The sequence below is a fragment of the Sminthopsis crassicaudata genome, chromosome 5 (genome assembly GCF_048593235.1).
Source record: "Sminthopsis crassicaudata isolate SCR6 chromosome 5, ASM4859323v1, whole genome shotgun sequence".
NCBI lineage: Eukaryota > Metazoa > Chordata > Mammalia > Dasyuromorphia > Dasyuridae > Sminthopsis > Sminthopsis crassicaudata.
The window spans coordinates 199,610,080-199,621,443 of NC_133621.1; the positions used below are offsets into that span (position 1 = coordinate 199,610,080).

Consider the following 11,364-nt stretch of genomic DNA (forward strand, 5'->3'; position numbering starts at 1 on the left):
GCAAGTTCATTGTCCCTCAGACTGTTGGAGGGCCGGACTATAATAAAAACAAAAGCTCACACGTGTCCACCCCTTAGCCCATTTGCCATAACTCGGCAGGCTACATAAACGTCCTCAGTGAGCCGCATCTGGTCCGTGGGCCATAGTTTGAGAACTGGTCCACACCATCTCCTGTTCCTCCCCACCTCCAGGGTCTGAGCTCAGACCATGTCATCTGTCTTCCTTTCTCATGTCTAAACCTTTCCCATTCAGAGGCCCCAAGTTCAAATCCTGTCTTTGCTTCTTCCTACTTATGTGACCTTGGGCCAATCATCCTCCTTCCCCCTGGGTCTCAGTGACCTTAGCCAGATGACTCTTGAGGTCCTGGGAAATGGGAAGGAAAGACATCTGTCCTCAGTCCCATCCAGTGTGCAGACTGAAATATGCTCTCACCAGGATCACAATCACCACCTGAATTGGTCCATTGATATGCTCCTGCTGAGGAAGCTGCCTGGGGAGTTCAAACTCTGGAGTGGCGGTCTAGCTTTAGCTCCAGAAACATGGCAAGAGGCTGACTCTTTGCCAGAAGGATGACAGTCTCACCTGCACATCTGTGGCCAGCTGAAGATGGACCAGCCTCCTCCTCAACCTCTGAAACAGGAAGAACTCAAGGGCATCTTCATACTAGACTTTTGATTGCTGTCACACTTTTGTCACTCCTGTAAATTCTTAGGCATAATTTTGTCAAAACCTTCTCCCCCTCATGTGTCAAGAGAGAAGGATTCCAAACTAAGATTCCCCCATCATAACTTTCCCTGGTCACTTGTCATGACTATATGATTGAGATCATCAGAGGCAATCAGTCTAAATAAACATTAGACACCTGCTGGGTGTCAAGTATGGGGCTTAACAGCTCTTCTATCCCCTGTTCCAGTATCTTATAATGATAAGCAATGTTGTAAAAACTAAAAATGAGAGAATAAAAGTTTAATATAGAGACTTACATGAACTGATACTAAGTGAAATGAGAAGAACCAGGAGATCTTTATATAGAGCAACCAGATTATATGAGGACCAATTCTGATGGATATGACTCTCTTCAACAATGAGATGATTGAAGCCAGTTCCAGTGATCTCGTGATGAAGAGAACCATCTGTAGCCACAGACAGTACTGTGGGAACAGAGGGTGGATCACAACATAGCATTTTCACTCTTTTTGCTGTTTGCTTGCATTTTATTTTCATTTTTCCCCTTTTTTGGTCTGATTTTTCTTGTGCAGCAAGATTCTTGTACAAATATGTATACATATATTGTATTTAACATATTTAAACATGTTTAACATATATTGGATTACTTGTCATCTAGATGAGGGGATGGGAAGGAGGGGAAAATTTGGAACACAAGGTTGTATAAGGGTCAACTTAGAAAAATTATCCATGCATGTATTTTGAAAATAAAAATGCTTTTTAAAAAACTCAGAAAACTGAAAAAAAAAGTTTAATATAATGCACATAGCCTACTTGACCATCTGAATTTTCAGAAAGCCACAGGGACAGCCCCTTCCAGACAAGAGCTCTACCCCTTAGCTGAGGGAGCCTGAGAGGGTCCTTTATTTGGGATCTTTTACAAGACAATAATACTCTTCCTGATTCACGAATCACAGGAACAGATGAGAGGGGCCACTGAGAAGCATCTCAAAGCACCAGTCGGGGGAGGTGAGAATTATGTGGGCTGGTCAGGATCCGTGGGACAAGAGGGAAAGAGAAAGGAAGGCTAGACAGAGCTTAGGAGCTAGGGGCCAGCAGGAGCTTGGCTGTCCCAGGCAGTCTTCTTTCACTTTTGAGGGAAGGAGTCCTGCTTACTCCATCCCTACATTTTTGCAATCACCCAATCAAAATGGGAGCCAGGGGAGAAATGACAGAAGGTAGATGCTGCCACAGTAGAACTGGAGAGGTACGGAGATGGCGGGATGGGGCTGGGAGGCAGTCTGACAGGAGCAGGGCCAATGGGGAGGCTGGGAGGGTGCCTGAGAGCTGGACTGCTGTGAGGGGGGACAGAGGGGTAGATATGGGGTGGCTGGGGGGTGAGCATGAGATAACAGGAAGGGCCCAGAGTGGGGGCTGGGAAGACACCACTGGGTGTATGTACACATTACACAGTGTGTGTGTACACAGACATTAGCCTGTAGGTAACCTACCCATTGGTGGTCATTCCATTTTCGTATGACCCTATGGGAATCCATTTGGGTTTTCTTGGCAGAGGTTTTCTGGCTCATTTTCCAGATGAGGAAACTGAGGCAAGCAGGGTGAAATAATTGGCCCAAGGTGAAGGTGTCTGACTTCACATTTGAACACAGGTCCTATTGACTCCAAGCTCAGTGTTCTGGGCACTATGATGCCCCATAGCTACCTCTTAGACTCCCTTGCTCCCTGCCAAACTTAGCCTGGAATGGAAAATTCCACTTCCTGATTCAAATTACTTTGAATGTAAGGATTTTTATTTTCTGTTATCCTGTAGTTCCCCAGATAGAAAGGAATTGAATGTATTAAATGGAAGGAAGCTCATGGAGGGCAAGGATTGCTTCATTTTTATGCATATTGGATAAGGTGGGTAGAATTTTTTTCTTAAAATATTTGTTGATGTCTTATATCACCATAGTACTGCAAGTATCCTTTCCCTCTGCTCCCAGAGAGCCATCTCATGTCACAGATGGCATTTTTTGAGAGAATCAGCACAATTAACTAACACATTTAAAAAGTCCAGAAACATCTGCCATGTGTAAGTCCTGTGGACTTCCCCCTCCACTCTATCTTCTTGTCATCTTTTGTTAAATTTACTTTTGATTTGGGAGGGGTGTTCTTTCCATTTACACTGTACAGACACTGGATAGATTGTTTTCTTGGCTCTTCTGACTTCATTCTGCATCAGTGCATGTAGATCTCTGTATGTTTCTTTGCATTTATCTCACACATCATTTCTTATTGCATAGTCATATTCCATTACATTCATGTGCTTCCATTGTTTAGCCCAATTGTTGAGCATTTTCCCCTCAATTCTTCACTATCAGAAAAAGTGCTGCTCTAAATATTTTAGAATATATGAACACTTACATCAATGGCTTCTTTGGGATAGAAATCCAGTTAATGGAGTCTTTGGTTTCACGGGTTTGGACATTTTAATCACTTTATTTGCCTAATTCCAAGTTGCTTTCCAAAATGCTTGCATCATTTCACAAATTTATTAGTGTGCCTATCTTTCCCCAAGCCCTCCAGCATTGATTGGTGCCACTTCTTTTAATTTTTGTCAATTTGTAGGGTTTGAGATAAAACCTCAGGGTGCATGCCTCTTATTAGTGATTTGGAACATTTTTTTCACTTGGTTGTAAACGCTATATTTAAGTAAAGTCTAACTCCCCTAGGGATGACAGAGTTCTTGATGGTTAATTTAAAATTGTCTTATGTAAATGGTTTAATTTGTTTAACCCTTTATGATTTATCAATCATGTTTACTTTTTTGTACTACTCTTGATTCTTGTGTTTTGAATGTCCAAAATTTAAATTCCCAGCAATGCTTGAAAGTGCTCTATTTCATTAAAATCTATTTTCTCCCCCACCCCAGCCATTATACTCACTTTTGCTGGGTAAATTATTCTTGGTGTTATAATCCTAGCTTTTTTGCCTTCTGACATACTATATTCCAAGACTTTTAGTTCTTTAAACAGGAATCTGCTAAATCTTGTGTTTTTCTGAGGCTGACGCTATAGTATTTTAATTCTTTCTTTCTAGTTTCTTGCAGTTTTTCCTCCTTGATGTAAGAAGTCTGGAATTTGTCTAGAGTATAACTGAGAATTTTTATTTGGGGATTTTTTTCAACACATGCTTGGAGGACATTTAAAAATTCTACTCTATGAAATAAAATTCCTTGACATATAATTTCCAAGCTCTTTTTTTGGTCATGGATTTCAGGTAGAACAATAATTTAAAAAATTATCTCTATTCAATCTATTTTTTACATCAATTGTTTTTCCCTATTGTTGTGTTTTCTTCTATTTTTTCAGACTTTTGATTTTGTTTTGTTTCCTGATGTCTCTTGAAGTCATTGGTTTTCATTTGACTAATTCTAACTTTAAAGAATTATTTCTTCAATTATGTTCTGTACTTCTTTTCTATTTGACCAATTTTGAGCTTTAAGAAGTGATTTTCTTCATTTTTTTGTATGTGGGTCTCTTTAACTAAGCCTCCAATTCTCTTTCCATAATTTTCTTTCATTTTCATTTCCCCCCCAATTTTTCTCTGTCTCTTATTTGATACTTAAAATTTTGCTTTTTAAAAATTCTCTTTAGCTTTGCAATCAATTATTGGTGGGTTTACATCCAATCTGTACTTTTCTTTGAAGCTTTCCTTGTAGATGATTCTAAGTCAAGGTCTTCTGAATTTGTGTCCTCAGCTTCCTTGTCACCACAATAGTTTATTATGACCTTTTGTTGTTGTTTGCTCATTTTTTTTTCAGCCTATGTTTTACTTTGGACATTAGGTATTGTTGGGACTCTGTTTGCTTCAGGAGGTAGGAGTGGGGAATAACTGGTATTTTTCTTTTATGTCCTCTGCTTTCACAGCTCAGTCTGGGAGTTTGTAAATATATGGTGCTTTCAAAGCAGTGTGATCCAGGGAGTGATCTGTTCACTGCCTTTATGGTCTGTGCTTTATTTATTTATTTATTTATTGTTTATTTTATTCATTCATTCATTCATTTATTTATTTATCTATTTATTTATTTATTTATTATTTATTTAATAATTTAAAATTTATTTAAATTTTATTTATTTAAATTTAATTTAAATAAATTTAAATAATTTAAATTTAATTTAAATAAATTAAAATTTATTTTAAAATTTATTTATTTATTTATTATTTATTTATTTTTTTGGTACGTGAAATGGAAATGTGATGGAATATTACTGTGATGTAAGAGACAATGGGGGCATCTAGATGGCACAGTGGATAGAATAATGGCCCCAGAATAGGGAAGCCCTGAGTTCAAATCTAGTCTCACACACTTACCAGCTATGTGACCTTGAACAAGTCACTTAAACTATTTGCTTGATTTCTTCCCTTGTGAAATGAGTGGTACATATCTGTAATACATGCCACTGAATAGAAGTAGTCTGGTGGATCACTTAAGCTCAGGAGTTCTGAGGGGTAATAGCACTATATTGGTTTTCTGTCCTGTATTGCATCAATATGGTGAACTCTTGGGATCTGGGAAGGCCATCAGGCTGCCTAAAAAACAGGATGAACCAGACTAGGTCACAGCTTAAAGCTTCTAGGCCAATCAACAATATATTAAATCCACAAGTGACCCAGCACTTTCAGACAGGCAAGATAGAATACCAAAATACCAAAAGAAAACAAAAGAAACAATGAATATGATGAGTACAAATAAGTATGGAAGAATTATATGAACCCATACAAAGTGAAAAAATGCCAAGAAAAAAATATACACAGTGTCTATTACATTGTAAATGGAAATAACAAAACAATAGAAATGGAATGATGCAAAATCATAATGACCAAGCCTGGTTTCAAAGAAGGAAAGTTAGAATATATTGCCTTAATTTGAGAGGCTGGATACTATGAATTTTGAATACCCAATACAAAGGCAGACTTAGTAAATACTTTTCCCCCACTCTTTTAGTGATTTGTTCGAAAAAATGACTCTCTGGGTATAAAGTAGAGAAATATATTAGGAAATGTAGATGATTTTTTAAAAATAACATTTTTAAATAAAAATAAAATGACATAGATGTGTATAAATATAAATTGTATTTAAATACAGGAAATAATTCCCATAATAATAATTCAACAAAAAACCACTAACAAATAAAACATAGATCAGAACCATAAAAGTAGACTTACATCTAGCAATGGATGCCAGTGAATTACTGATTTTCTGTCTTAGGTTAGCATTTCATTCCAATGATCTCATCTAAGACCTGCAGATCCAGTCCTGTCCTACATCCTCCTATTACCTCATTATTTCCTAACCTATGAACAATCAAGATTATGTTTTAAGTTTATTTTCAAAGATAAATAAATTTCCACATACCAGAAAATATGCAGATCATTATGTGAAATTAAAATTTTATTTTAGTAAGTCTAGTTCACTGTACCTTACCTCAACTTATTGTAAAATTTGGGTTTAGTATTTAGTCACAGGTTTTGTATATTGTCTGCTGTCACAAAAAACTTCCCCAAAATTCCCATTTAATTTCTTATGCCAACCATCAGTATATCAAAACCATGATGGAGAAAGTTGCAATATGTACATATTTCATACACGTATATGCATATATATACATAAATATAAATAATTAAGACGATGTTAGGATTGCAAGGTGAGAAATCAGGTTGTCTGGGCAATTCTCTAGCTCAGAATTCACACCTTTAGTTCAGGCCTTTAGGGGGAGTTTGCACCTTTGAACTTCTGAAAAGGAGTTTACACAACCTTTAAAAGGAGCAAGTTCATTGGTTGAAGTATTTTCTCACAAGCCCCATTGAGTTCTCACTACAATCTCTGCTAGGATAAAAGAAGAGGGCAGGAGGGCAGGAGGGCAAGGAGTTAGTCTAGTCTGGGACAGAGTTGAGACGTCAGTCAGGAAGGATAACTTAGAGACGACTGGACCTTGACATTTTGGCGCCCAACATGGGGCAAGGACTTTTGCTTATCCTGACAAGGACTTATTATGAGCCCTTCAGAGGAGCTAGCCGGGACCTTCACAAGACATATATAACATAGGTGTTAATTACTAGGTCAAAATTAGCACAAGCAGCAGAGATCCATCCATATTTTATTGCATCTCAGCTTTTCTTCCACTTTAGTTTTGACTTGTAGCATTTTCAAGTTGAAGAATTTACCATCAATGAATTTATCAGTAGCTGATATGGATACCATGTTTGTCCATATTGAAGATGTTTGACAACCTAGGTGAAAACATCATGCTAAAAAGCATGGAAGAAAACACACAGCCTTGTTTCAGTTCCATTGGGATTGGAAAATCTCAGAGTATTGTATATGTATACTGAAAATAATATAGCTTTTTATGGAAAAAATAAAGTCATACAGGGCCAGACCCATCTTATGCAATTTTATTTAACACAATAAAGCATCACAGTAAACAGATGTATATAAGTGTTGGAGGGAGGAGGAGAAAAGGAAGGCATTTTAAATAAGGGGAATACAATGAACAAAGGTCTAGAGGTACCAGACCTCTTTGGAAACAGCAGGGTAGCCAATTTTCTGGAAAAGATATATTATTAGATTATAAGGGATCTTAAATACTAGGTCAAAAAGTACATGTTTAATTTGGTATTAGTCTTGATTTTTTAACACATATGATCTGCACAATTCATTAAGGTCAGTTTGGCAGTTTATAGAATGGATTAAATCTATCCTTATCTTTACTACTTACTTTTTTCTTATCATAAAGGAATTTTAGCTAATATCTCATTTAAAGAAGAAAAAACAACAACGTATTAACTCAGTGGAATTGATAAGACAACGGTTATCTAGTTTAGCATGGTAATTAATTAATAGTTCTCTAGTTCAATATGATTGATTTAATCTTGCAGCAAAGTGTTAACTCAGTGGAATTGATGATTCTCTAGTTTACATGTACTTAGTACTTAATATAGTTCTAGAAGATTGACACCTACGATGAGGTACTTAAGAGTATATTAGAGTGGAACAAAGACTAAGAGAGAGACATTCCATCTTTAATCAGGCTCCTGGTGGCTCTCTGCCTCCTGCACTGAAACCATTTCGGAGGGCCTCCAGAAAGCTAACCAGGCCCCAAGTGAAGGAGACAGGAGAGCCACCACAAGGCTGATGAAGATGGAATGAATCTCTTCCAGTCCTTGTTGGTTCTTATATACTCTATTAGCCATTCGTGCTCTCTTCCCTGACTTCCAAAGAAGGTCTCCCCCATGCCCGTGGGGCTCGTGGCTCTGCGCCTCATCTGGAGGGCTGACTTCATACTGCAAGGAGCGCCTGGAGATTTTCCTGAGATGGCCGCCCGCAGACTGCCTTTTAGTCAGTGGCAGCAAAAGTTGCTGCTCTGTATTTGAGATGGGCTTCTACAGGAAACACATGACAGCCCAGAACACTTTGTCTGGGGTGATGTCGTATGCAGGCTGAGTAGGTTGCAAGCTATTTTCTGGCATAGAATCTCTCCACTGCCACAGTGTTGTGCTATGGATAAGTCATTCAGGCAATAAGTAGTGTAGTAGAAGTTCCTTGACTTGCCAGTTTTATCCAGAAAGCCCCTGCCAGGCCCTGGCCACATGGAATATTTTCCTACAAGGCCTGCAGGTGAAACATCCAGCGACTTACGCTAAGAGCAGCATCACCTTGAGCCTTTCAGAAAAAAATAACAGCTATCTACTACCAGCTTGTTGTCCCTGTAATCAGGAAAGGTCCATCATTTGGCCCTATTTTAGTCCATTGAACAGGGGTAAAATGGATTTAGCTAAATGTTTAACAAAAAGAGAAATACAGTAAAACACAAGCCATATCATATACTGCTGGCTCTGCTTGCAGGCCACCAACCCCACCCCCCAGATCCCCTCTCCAGAGGCATCTGTCCCTAGCACCTTCATCTTCTCTCAGGCTGTGTGCAGTTTTTCTGGGCACTGACCTGGCTTCTTAAAGCAAGGTCTGACCTGTCTAGAACCTTAAGGCACATGGCCTGCTTGACCAACCAGGTTCTCAGGGGATGGTCTTGTCTCATGGCTCCAGGACAAACGAGCTCTGCCCCTTAGCTGAGGGAACCAAAGAGGGTCCCTTGTTTACACTGTAATAATACTCTTGACTCAGGAAGCACCTCAAGGTTGAGGTACCAGGCAGAGGCCAGATTTGCGTGACTTGGTCAGGATCAATGGGTTAAGAGGGGAAAAGGAAGGCCAGAAGGCCAAGCTTAAGAGCTTAGAGTCAGCAGGACCTTAGCTGTCTGGGGCACCCTCCTTCGACCTCTGAGGGAAGGACTCCCACTTGCTCCATTCCCTATGTTGTTACAATCACCCAATCAAAGTGAGAGCCATGTAGAATGACATTAGGCAGATGCCACAGGAACCTTCCAGTGGAGCTAGAGGGACCAAAGGCAGCCTGACAGGAGAGGGGTCAGTGGGGAGACTGGGGTCTGGGCGAGTAGACTGGACTGGACTGGACTTCGGTGAAATGGGGAAGAGGGACAGACATGGGGTAATTGGGGGGTGGGGATGTGGAAGAGCCCAAGAGGAGTGAGAGGTGGGAGGGGACCACTGAGTGCATGTACACATTACACGGGATAGACATTAGCATGTAGATAATACAGCCATTGTCATTTCATTGGTAGTTAGATCTCCAGGAACCCATTTAAGGTTTTCTTCCCAGAGATCTTGAGAGGTTGGCAATTTCCTTTTCTGGCTCATTTTCCACATGAAACTGAGGCAAGCAGGATGAAGTAATTGGCTCAGGTGAAGTGTCCAAGTAGGGATTTGAATTCAGGTTCTGCCCACTCCAGGTCTAGTGTTCTGTGCACTATGGCATCACCTACCTGCCCCTTAAAAAAAAACTTCACTCTCTGCCAATAAATCTCCACTACAAATTACTTTGCAAAAAATTAATTTTGTGTTCATTGTTTCCTGATAAGGGAATTGGATTGAATGGAAATGAAGGATAAGGATTTCTCTTTATCCCCACCAACCAGCTTAAGATGGATAAATGGAGGGTGGGATGATTTTTTTGTATCCTAGTACCCCAAGTATCCCTCTCTTTCCCAAAGAGCCATCCCCTATTTTTTAGAGGGGATCAGCACCAACACATTTTAAAAATCCAGAAACATATGCTATGTGTAAATGGTGACCTCCCCACCATTTCTTGAGTCCTCTGTATTTGGGGAGTGTACTTTCCTTTTACACTGTGGTAGTCGTTGGGTAGATTGTTTTGACTTCGCTGACTTCACTGCATCAGTATACTTAAATCTCTGCATGCTGCTTTGCATTCATCACACACATCACTTCTTATAGCAATCATTTTCCTTTACATTCATGTGCTTCCATTATTTAGCCTAATTGATGGACAGCTATTTTTTCCTCCAACTATCAGAAAAAAAAATAATGCTCTAAATATTTTGGAATATTATGAGCCCTCCCATCAGTGGCTTCTTTGAGGTTTAAGTCCAGTGAATGGAATCTCTAGTTCCAAGATTTGGACATGTCACTTTGTTTTGCATTAATTCCAATTTGCTTTCCAAAATGCTTGAACCATTTCACAGCTCCCCAACAATGTGTTAGAAGTGTTCAAGTTCTCAAACATTGATCATTGGCTGATCATCATGAAACACTTTTGATCATTTTTGTAACTTGCAGGTTTTGAAGTGAAACCTCAGGGATATTTGGATTTGCATTTCTTTAAGTGTTTTAGTGTTTTTTTTTTCCTTATTTGATTGTGAACACTTTGCAGTTCTATGGAGAACTGTTCATATCCTATGACTACTTCCTCACTGGAGAATGGTTATTAGTCATATTATTTGGTATCATACCCTTTCACAAAGAAATGTGATACAAAAATTCCACCTCCCCCCAATTTGACAACCTCCCTTATTTTAGATGTGTTAATGTCAGTTTCAAGTAATCAAAGTCATCTTTTGTAATTGCTACTCTCCTTTTTGGTTAAAAATAAATTTATAAAATACATTATTTCTCTTCAAATATATTTCTGGTAATATCTTTAACATTAAAGTTGTATATCCAGTTAGGTTGTATTGTATGTAAAGTGTGGTATGAAATGCTGGTCTATGCCTATTTTCTTCCAGGCTACTTTAGAGTTTTCCCTTAAGTTTTTATTAAATAAGGTTTTCCTTTGGTAATTTGTGTGTTCAACGTTATCAAACACGGGGGTATTGAGACCTCTTGTTTCTTGATCCCTTTTGTCTAGTCTGCTCCGTTGATCTCTCTTAGCCAATACCAGGTGATCTTGACGGTGACTGCTTTATTTTGAAATCTGGACGTTATTCCTTTTTTATCCCTGCTTTTCACCACTTCCTTTGAAAATCTCCGTCTTTTGTTTTTCTAAATGAACTTTATCAAGTTCTATAAATTATCCCCTTGGTCATTTAAGTAATATCATGCTAAAGGTATAAATTTTGGCATTTTCATTTTTTACTGGTTTGCTAGTCATGAACACAGGCTATTTCTCCAATTATTCAAGTTGTTCTTTCTTTGTAATTGAATCCATAGAAATCGTTTGCTTGCTTTTGGGGACTGGGTCTCCAGCTATTTTGTAGGCATTTGGAATGTAATTCCGCTACTATTAGCGCTTATATTTTGTTATATAGAAATGTTGATTTT

The 11,364-nt window shown here is 38.6% G+C and overlaps 1 pseudogene; it reads right to left on the reverse strand.

Annotated features, from left to right (window-relative positions):
- Positions 1-8,765, reverse strand: part of LOC141543931 (uncharacterized) — a 16,814-nt pseudogene extending 8,049 nt beyond the window's left edge.
- Between the last annotated feature and the right edge of the window lie 2,599 nt (positions 8,766-11,364).